This window comes from Ascaphus truei, chromosome 1 (assembly GCF_040206685.1).
Source record: "Ascaphus truei isolate aAscTru1 chromosome 1, aAscTru1.hap1, whole genome shotgun sequence".
Lineage (NCBI taxonomy): Eukaryota > Metazoa > Chordata > Amphibia > Anura > Ascaphidae > Ascaphus > Ascaphus truei.
In genome coordinates, this window is record NC_134483.1 from 170,960,825 (window position 1) to 170,970,849 (window position 10,025).

A 10,025-nucleotide genomic window follows, 5' to 3' on the forward strand; every position below is an offset into this window, starting at 1 on the left:
GTCGCTTTTTCCTCCGCAATATAACTAAGATACGCCCTTTCCTCTGTTGTTCGACTGCTAAAACTCTGACTCAGGCCCTCATTCTCTCCCGTCTTGATTACTGTAACCTCCTGCTGTCTGGCCTTCCTGCCTCTCACCTGTCTCCCCTACAATCTATCCTAAATGCTGCTGCCAGAATCACTCTACTCTTTCCTAGATCTGTCTCAGCATCTCCCCTCATGAAATCCCTCTCCTGGCTTCCGATCAAATCCCGCATCTCACACTCCATTCTTCTCCTCACTTTTAAAGCTTTACACTCTTCTGCTCCTCCTTACATCTCAGCCCTAATTTCTCGCTATGCACCATCCCGACTCTTGCGTTCTGCTCAAGGATGTCTACTTTCTACCCCCTTTGTATCTAAAGCCCTCTCCCGCCTTAAACCTTTTTCACTGACTGCCCCACACCTCTGGAATGCCCTTCCCCTCAGTACCCGACTAGCACCCTCTCTATCCACCTTTAAGACCCACCTTAAGACACACTTGCTTAAAGAAGCATATGAATAGCACTGTGGATATTCTGAACACAGGATACATAAAGATTGGCCCCCTGCAGACGCACTTACCAGAACTCCCTCCTACTGTCTCTGTACGTTCTCCCTACCTACCAATTAGAATGTAAGCTCCTCAGGGCAGGGACTCCTCTTCCGAAATGTTACTTTTATGTCTAAAGCACTTATTCCCATGATCTGTTATTTATATTATCTGTTATTTATTTGATTACCACATGTATTACTACTGTGAAGCGCTATGTACACTAATGGCGCTATATAAATAAAGACATACAATACAATACAATGTCTGAAAAAATCAACAGATGCATCTGATATGGTGTAATTTTCATGTACAGTAATTATCTATACTATGCTTTTTAATAATTAAAAGGGATTTAGGATATTTTTGTATGACTACTATGTTATATAATATATAGTGTATTAAGTATGGGTATACAATAATGGGTCTGTTTAATAGGATAAGTATAACCAAGGGACAGAAGTTGTCAAAATAAATTTTAGGCCATGATGTATACCAAACAACGCCAGCAGCATCGCGTTGCACGAAACCGTGTGGTGCAAAAACATATTGCAGAAATAAAATTTAGGTTTACATACCATTAGTGATGTGCATGCCACCTAGAGCTGCAGGGCAACAGACTCCTTAAGAGACTTTGAAATTTGTTTCTGGCAAGCGACTGCCGCATCACGTGAGCGGTTCAGACAATGAGGGAGAATCGCTCACGGCCACTCCTCTGCCACGCCTCCTTGTCTCCTCTTTTCTCTCTTCTCACTGCCTCCTCTCCTTGACCAAAATGCCACTCAGCAGCAGCATCATGGTGACATCACCAGATTGCACTGCCGCTCACTGGCATCTGGTATAATCGCAGCCTTATGCATACACAGTTAATTCACTGTGTATGTCCAAAACATTTTTTTTAACAATATATACAACATCTAAATATCAATAAATAAACTGAAAATAAATTTCAGCACCTCCCCTTTGCAGGCATGCTGCCAGGCTACTCAGTCCCCTAGTGCGTAGTTTGCAAAGCCTGGATCTTGTTACAGTCCGTGGTGTGGATGGAGGAGGAGGTGGAGTTGTCCCCAAATTGGACACCCAGGATTTAGCTAGGCAGACACTAGAGGCAGCAGGTGAGGTGTGTAGATTTCAACCAGATCCTGCTTAATGGCAAATGTTAGGCTATTGAGGGCTGTGGCTATCTATGCCATGCCATTTAGCGTGGAACATGTATGCTGCCGAATGGCATGCATGATTATGCATTGGTGGTGGTTGACTGACAGTTCTCTACACCTTGATATGGCCTCCATGCGTACTAGCTGGGCTGTCACACTGCGGAAATTGTGGTGCTGCATATCCAGCAGCTCCACCTGATGGCCCATCAGAGTGTCTTCTGCCACAGGAAGAGTTCTGGTGCACCTGGGTGCCGATAGAACTGTGGGTGGGACACCTTGGACAATAACTGGTACAGCGGTGTGTAAAGTTTGGACAAAATCTAGGATAGCAGCTGCAGAGGAAGCTTGGGGTGGAGCATCTGGAGAAGTGGCTGGGACCTGCTCTTCCTTGTTCTCCATCTCCTCCAGGGGCTCTGCAGCAGCAAGCACAGGCAGTGCAGCCTCAGCCACTGTCTATCTGTCTGTGTGATGTGGTCCTCAAATACATTCAAACAGATCGTGGGTACATGTAAGAACATTTGGATAGCATTTTATCAGTACAATATATAGAGTCCCTGATCCACAAACTGTTGCTAAACTTTAGAAGGCCTTTACAACCATGTATAAATGAGAGATGAGGTACAGATGCAGCCACCACCATTCGACCACATCTCGAGATGAAAACTGCACTATGCCGCAATATCTAGAGAGGTGGACCTAAGCAGGCTATAATGGCCCATCGGATTAACACAGTGGGGTCCCTGCTGTGTGAATCCTAATGGGGTCTACCTATATGTAAGAGACACGCAGTAAGAAATAGATTGAATCAGTCACTCTACCTGTGTGCATCCAACAGGTGATCGCGGGGGTTTTATTTCGTTTTATGTTTTAGGTCTCCAGAGCTTAACCGCATTGATTGCAGGTCCCGGGACCTCCTACTTCCCGAGTTACAGGCCCCATTATGGGGAGCCAGTATCCCAGGATTTAAACAAACCAGAGGGATACTGGCACCCCATAACGGGGCCTGTAACTCAGGAAGCAGGGGGTCCCTTGACCTGAAATCAATGAGGTTCAGCTCTGGAGGCCCCCTGCTACAATACTGTAATATTAAAATAAAATAAAAGTAGCTTCATTACCTTAGCGGCTAACCGCAAAGTCAATGAAGGGGTTAAGGCGGAATTCCAGGTTTATTGGGGGCAGAGGGAGTGAGTGAAGGGGGTAATAGCCCCAGGGTTGGTGATTAGGCCTACCGGGAAGGTTGTAGGAGGGGTTAACCCCCTTCATTACCTTAGCGGTTGTAACCACTATGGTAACGAAAGTGTTAACCCCTCCCACTGCCCACCCGAGAGGCCCATCCACCCACCCTTGGGTATTACCGCCTTCACTCACCCCCTCTGCCCCCAATAAACCTGGTAAACCCCCAATAAACATTACATTACAAGACAACAATAAAATAAATTGATCACCCCCTAATACATAAAGTACTGTAATGGGCAAAATCCCTATTATCCATATCTGGATAATTGTTAATTTGCCCATTAAACACAAAAATAACCAAAACATTAACCAGCCAGTAGTAAATTAAAGTTCTACTTACCACTTCCTGGATGGAGGCCATCCTCGTCCTCTTCATCTTCCTCAGTGGGCACCACAAACAAAAACATTTAAAAAATTAACAGCTGGCCACTAGTTAGTATTATAATATATACATTGATCTTCTTTTGGAGACCATGTGGAATATGGATAGGCGTATGGATAAGATAGAGAGGGGCATTGCGGTGATCTATTCTTTGTTTGGAGTCCCTGCCCCTGTATGTCTGACGCAGGAGCAGGAGGGTGGCCTGGAGGCACCTTATTCTACCTTCATTGTTCCAAAACCAAGCACACAATGGGACCCTCCACACTATCCCCTCTGGCTGCAGAATACATGCATGCCCTTTTATGGAGGAGATGACAACCCTAGTAAGGCCACGACAAGAGATAACAACCCCGATAAGGCCACGACAGGGGGAAAGTATCTTCCCAGACGACCTACCCTCGCCCGCTGCCAGAAGCACACCTGCTCCAGCACCCAGGATTGTTACGCTCCCAGACATCATCTTGAGAGAACTGCCCTAGCGCATCCGGGAGAAATACAAGATCGGAAGTGCTGGTCTAGCCCAGAAATATGCCCTGTTCATCTTTAAACACCACGTCAGTTTTGAGATGTACAGTGAGTGGACCCACAAAGTAAATTATGAAGGGAACAAAACCAAGAAGGCTCTGCCGGCAAATTTAAGGAAGACAATCTTTGAAGAAGTGCAGCGTTATTTTATTGTTAACACACATGTTATGAGAACCGTGAGAGACACCGTCAATGGCCTTTTGAGGCATACGAGGGCTGTTCCCTGGAAGGCCAGTCAATTTCCGAATGACTTTTCTGTTTGATTGTAATGTACTGTACTGTAGTACAAAAGTATAGAAAAATGTTTTTAACAAAAAATAAAAACCCGTTGATTGTTTTAAATTGTTTCATTGTTTAATGTTTATAATGCTTGGTACTATATAATCATTCATTTCTGTTTTGAATGTGCAAGTCTGGAGCTGGGCTAAGATAAAGTGCTGTAAATCCCACCCCTCCCCCCAATACAGGCAGGTAAGACACAGTGCTACAATCCATAACTTGTTGTAGTTATACTGTATACAGTATAGAGTTACAGTATATTCTGTAGTTATACAGTTATACTGTATATAGTTTTACAGTAGTTATAGTCCCATATTGTGAAATACTCAACACCTTTAATGCACTAACCATGGTGAATTTTTTTTTCTATTCAGAGCTGCAGCACTATAGGACGGCAAAATGTGCAAACATATTGTACTGTGTGCATAACGTACATTAACAGTCAGTAATTTGCCCTAATCCCCCCTCTCAATGACAAAAGAACTACAGAATGCAATGCAGCTATTACGAAGAAGATAAAGACAAGATTGTAAATTTTGAAGAGGCGACCTACTGTAGTTTTGTATTATTCACTTTCCTTGATTGTCCTGTACAAATAAAATAGTTTTTTCTGTAAATTCATCAGAATCATTTGAACCCCCCACCCCCAAATAAAAATCACAGTATGCCACCTCATATAGTACAGTATACAAAAAATTTCTATAATAATTGTGTTGAAATTGCTAATGGCAGGGAATTTATCCCAAAGCATAGAGTAATACACACCAATGGGGAGTGACACTATAAATAAATGAAATTTGTACTCACATGGCCATGTGTGAGCCCCTTCACATAAACAGGGTATTTGGGGTCACATGTGTGGACCCTCTCCTCATTTGATCCCCCAATTGGACCAAACGTGGGTGTTGTGAGTAGATGGCGTATCTCCCTTAATACCAGGTAAAGAGAATGGGCAAAACCACAGTCAAAATGCAAGGCAAGTCCTCCGCCTCATGGTGAACTCCCGCAAGAGCGTCCGACTGCGGGACCGGTAACAGAGATCTCGTCAGGGGTACAGTTGCTGCTCATGTCCAAACTGCAAGCACCGACAGGGAATTATACGTTTTGCAAAACTAATTGCTTGAGACACAATGAGAAACACACGGATGTGCTTAAATGTTATGACATGATATGTGTTTCAACAAGGTTCCAATGAGACACACACGCATGCGCCTAAATGTGATGACATGCATACTGCTGCGACACACTTTATTCGAGCAAATACCCAGTATGTACCTGGCAGATACCTGGAATGCGCCGCTCCTCACCTCTGATAAGCCCCGTTGCGTTTGCCTTCCCAGCCTGGGTTCATGCCTGGCTGACGGGCGGCTGATCTGTTAAATGATAATGATTAGGATTTAATAGGCTGCAATGCTTCGCGTGTCTACCAGATGGCATAAATTCATGAATTGTAATGCAGTATATATATATATATATATATATATATATATATATATATATATATATATATACTGTGCAGTATTGCAGCCAGCGGGAATAAAATGCTTCAATCCCTGCCTGGAAAATAACGCAATGCACTCGGGCAGAAAACAGTCACAAACCTCAATACACCAGAGTATACCCGAATTCGTGGGACTAGCCGAGCTCGAATAAAGTGTGTCACCAGTGTATGCGTTTTGAAAGTAATGAATAATAAAAAGTTCATATAGAATTAAAGATATACACTTTTATTTTTGGGGTTTCTTTGCAGAGTTAACTACACATGCAAGTCTATTGTAATTACAATGCAAAATGCAACATCAAACAGTAGTGAAGATTACAGTACAATGTTGAAAAAGTCTTGAATATGAAAACAAAACAGCATAGTGTATAAGGTTTTCTATAAAGCTCAGAATTATTCTATCCTAATCAATAAAAATTGCACTGCCACTCTAAATGTTTTGCCTAATTATATTTTTAAATCAGATTCACAATGCGTAAGCAACGTTTTAAAAAAGCGATATTAGAGGTCCATCAAAATCCCTCCTTTTGTCTTTTTCAGCTTGGTGTCTAAGTTTCTTTTCTGGGAAAAAAAAATGATGCTATTATTTCCGGTATTGCGCATGCGTCAATTCGCGTCATTGGGAATTAAAGCAGCAGTTCAAGTAATATCCTACAGTACATGTGCGTCTGCACAATGAGAATAAACTTCTGATAGGCTCTGGCTCTTGAGCCCCACCCTCTCCCTAGCTGTCCACCAATTGTATCTACTATAGTAACTGCTCAGTCAATCATTTTGCAGGACTACATTTTCAATAATTGTGCAAGAATTGAATTAAATTAAACAACTCTGAGCAAAGCGATTGATTACAGGAGAACGGACATATCTGCAGCTTGTCTGTGTGCATATTGTATTGATGCTCATATTGTAATGTATTGTTTTTTAGAAAAATAATATATATTTTTTTTAAACGTCAGCTTGAACGCGGGAATGCGGCGTGAATACCACATGGAATACAGCAGAGCACACGAAAAAGGATTCAGGATTTGTTAAAATAATGCCCTCTGCATCTGTACATCAAGCCTTTGTCTTACTGCATGAAGTTTAACTGCATTCTTCAGTGAAACATGCTTACTAATGTAACGGGTATTCCACCCCACCCAATCGCAGATATAGTGTGGATGCAGGGGACTTAGTGTTACCAGGTGTGGTGCTTTACCTGCTTGGCGCACAGGAGGACTGAGCTTCCGCCACGGGGAACCTGGGGCAATTATATCTATAGTAATCCTGTACTCGGTGCAGCGCCTCCACCTGCGATGGTTCCTAGCAGAGCAGGAATTGGTCCTCGCAGGACACATATAAATAACCAGCACAACGTATGTAAACAATCAATGACTTTACTTGCGAGCATAGAAACGTACGTGCATGTAACATCAACAGGTGTCCCTCCATAGAGGAGACACTAACTACTGCGTCTCGCGGGATGCTAACACTATCTTGCGCCACGGCGGACGCCAACACTTCACGCGCCACGGCGGATGCCAACACTTCCCCAAACCTTCCACCGGATGATCCCACCCCGTGTCCAGTAACCCCACACAATGTCCCGCACTACCAAGTCAGATAAATGTGTGTGACTGCGCAGCCACTATGTCTGGTAATAGGATTTGTTGGTGCACTTGATGTTATGGATTACCTGCCGAGCACTCCAGTGCTCGGGCCTGCAACTGGCTTCACAAAGGATCAGACGAGCTCCTACACGATATCCTGGATACTCCCACGTGACGATCCGTCAGGGGCACTCCCACCCTGAAGATAGTCCAGCTCTCTTTAATGACAGAGACTTGAGCCCAAGTCTCTCAGCAGGAAGCGCAGTGTTCGCTGTATTCCTAACTAACAAATAGCTAATGGGGCAGGGTCCCTAATCTAGGGCCTGTCCCTACAACACTCAGCTACTGTGACTCAGGGCTATCTGGGGACTACGGGACTGCTGGCCTAGTGCAGGGAGCCACTGACTCCTACACCCTACCTCCTTCCCCTAGCTGCTCCGGTCACCAACTGCCAAATGTGCTGCAAACCCGCGCAAAATGTATCAATCTCCTTGCAGGGAGATGCTGCAGCCCTATTGGCTCCCTGGGGTCATGTGTTTCTGTCCCTGTGCACCCTGGGGGTGGATTGCCCTTCCCTTCGCATGCGCGACCTCTCTATGTCCTCCCGCGCTATCAGGCTCCTGCGCATGCGCAACAGTGCTAACAATGGCGGTGCCCTGCTCCGCGAGCCGCCAGGACCCTCGTGACGCGACCGCGGCCCTAGCAATGGCCCGATCGCATCCCCAGCAACCGGCACGCTCGCGTCCCCGGCACCCCGGCCGCATCAATGGAGAGACGCGTTGTGCTCGCGCCCACATCGATAGGGGACCTGGCTACACTAACTTACTTACATTACTACACATTCATACAATACACATTCTTTTGGAGACATTCAGTATGATACCTGTAGCTTTGTTAACATGGACAAATGTTCATTAAAATGCAACTAATAAACAGCCTACCTATGAAGAAAGTATTTTGTTTGTAATGTTTGTTACATGTTACAAAACTCAGGATGTTTTCATTTTGAACTTGGGATGCTGGGAACACTGCCATAGACTAAAATAAATATCACAATATGTTAATGACTTTTTAAAGATATGCATAACATGTTTCTCAACATTAAAGGTGAAAGCAAAAAAGCAAGCTACCTAAATGAAAGAATTATACTTTAATCATTTTAAAGTAAAAATAAAAGGGCAAGCAGATGTATGAAATAATTTATTTAAAAAAAAAAAATCCCACAGTGTTACCACGTATGATCATTTTAAAACAGCCTGTAAAAATGACGGAAGTATGCTTCTATTTCAACTGAATATGATGGTATTTTCCATTTGATGTTGTCTGGCCAAAGCACTGTTGCTATCTGCAGATAGATGAATGGAGCTTTAAATCCAAATGTGAAAGTCTCTTCCTTTACTTGAAGTTTTCCATGATTGACAAGGCTTCCTTAGAACAAAACTGGTGGTGAAACTGTCTTTGATATATCCAGTACTTTTATATATTTAAAATGGAGCTGATGATATGAAGGGACCTCATAAAACCTATATTTAACTGTTATTTTAAAAAAAAAATCTTTATTATCTAGTCTTACCTAAATGTGGATTTTAACCTAATTGCATACAGTGGATATATTTATATGTATATATATATATATATATATATATATGTAGAGTGATACTATCACTGTCCTCTAGGTGCTGAATCGAGCAGCTATGGGACTTTTCCAATGCACAGGGAGTTCATTTCCCCTGAATTAGCTACCCTCAGGTGCAGCTAATCAGACTGGTCTGAATGAACAAGGAATTGATTTAAGGAAGACACAGGAAGCTGCCAGACTGAGAGAGTGAAACTATTTCCCCTCAGAGTAGGGGGGAGATAGAAAGTGTGCCTCAGCTAAAGAAGAGGCTGGCACAGTTTCTTAGACCAGCTGGACAGTCGTCACAGAGTCAGCTGAGACTGCCTGGGGGATAATCTCAGGAAGAAGAAGGAAGGACGAGAGACCGTGCTGAAGCAGGGATGTCATGTCCTTAACATTTGACTTACAGAGGAGAGATTCTCTGAGCTCTCATGGGGCAGAGCTCCCCTAGGAAGGAAGATGCAAGATCGTGCTGAAGCAGGGATGTCTGCTCCAAAAGAGTAACAAATAAGTGAAACCCTTTATTGCTGTGTTCAGAGACTAGGGGCCTCATGCAGTAAGTGGCGCAAAGTCACTTTTCGCCACAAATGCATATCCCGAATCAGTAAGGGCCGAAAACTTGGCGAAAAGTTTGAGAGAGGAACACTATTCGTGAGAATTGTCCCCCTGTCCCAGGTCTGTTCCATAGCAGACTAGGTTGAAAACTACTGCAGTATCGATTGGATTGAAGACGGTGCAGTCTCTAAGTGTCTAATTATCATCATATGGTTCCCACGGCCCTGACTGGGCCATGAAAAGCATGTGATTTTGGGGAAAAAATAATTTTGATGACGTCATTTAAAGGCAATGACGCCAGCCAATCAGAATGGCTGTGCTTCAATTGCCTTTAAGATGATGTCATGAAAAGAAAGATGGCCGGCCTCACATGGTACGGTAGCCAATCAGAGCGTGGGAACTCCATCCCTACTCTGATTGTCTCTAGTAGACCATGTGACAGAGGCTTTGGGAAGAACGGATGTGACATCATTTAAAGCCTGTCACATGGTACTAGAGCCAATCAGAGTTGGGATGTAGTTCCCACGCTCTGATTGGCTACCGTACCATGTGAGGCCGGCCCTCTTTCTTTTCATGACGTCATCTTAAAGGCAATTGAAGCACAGCCATTCTGA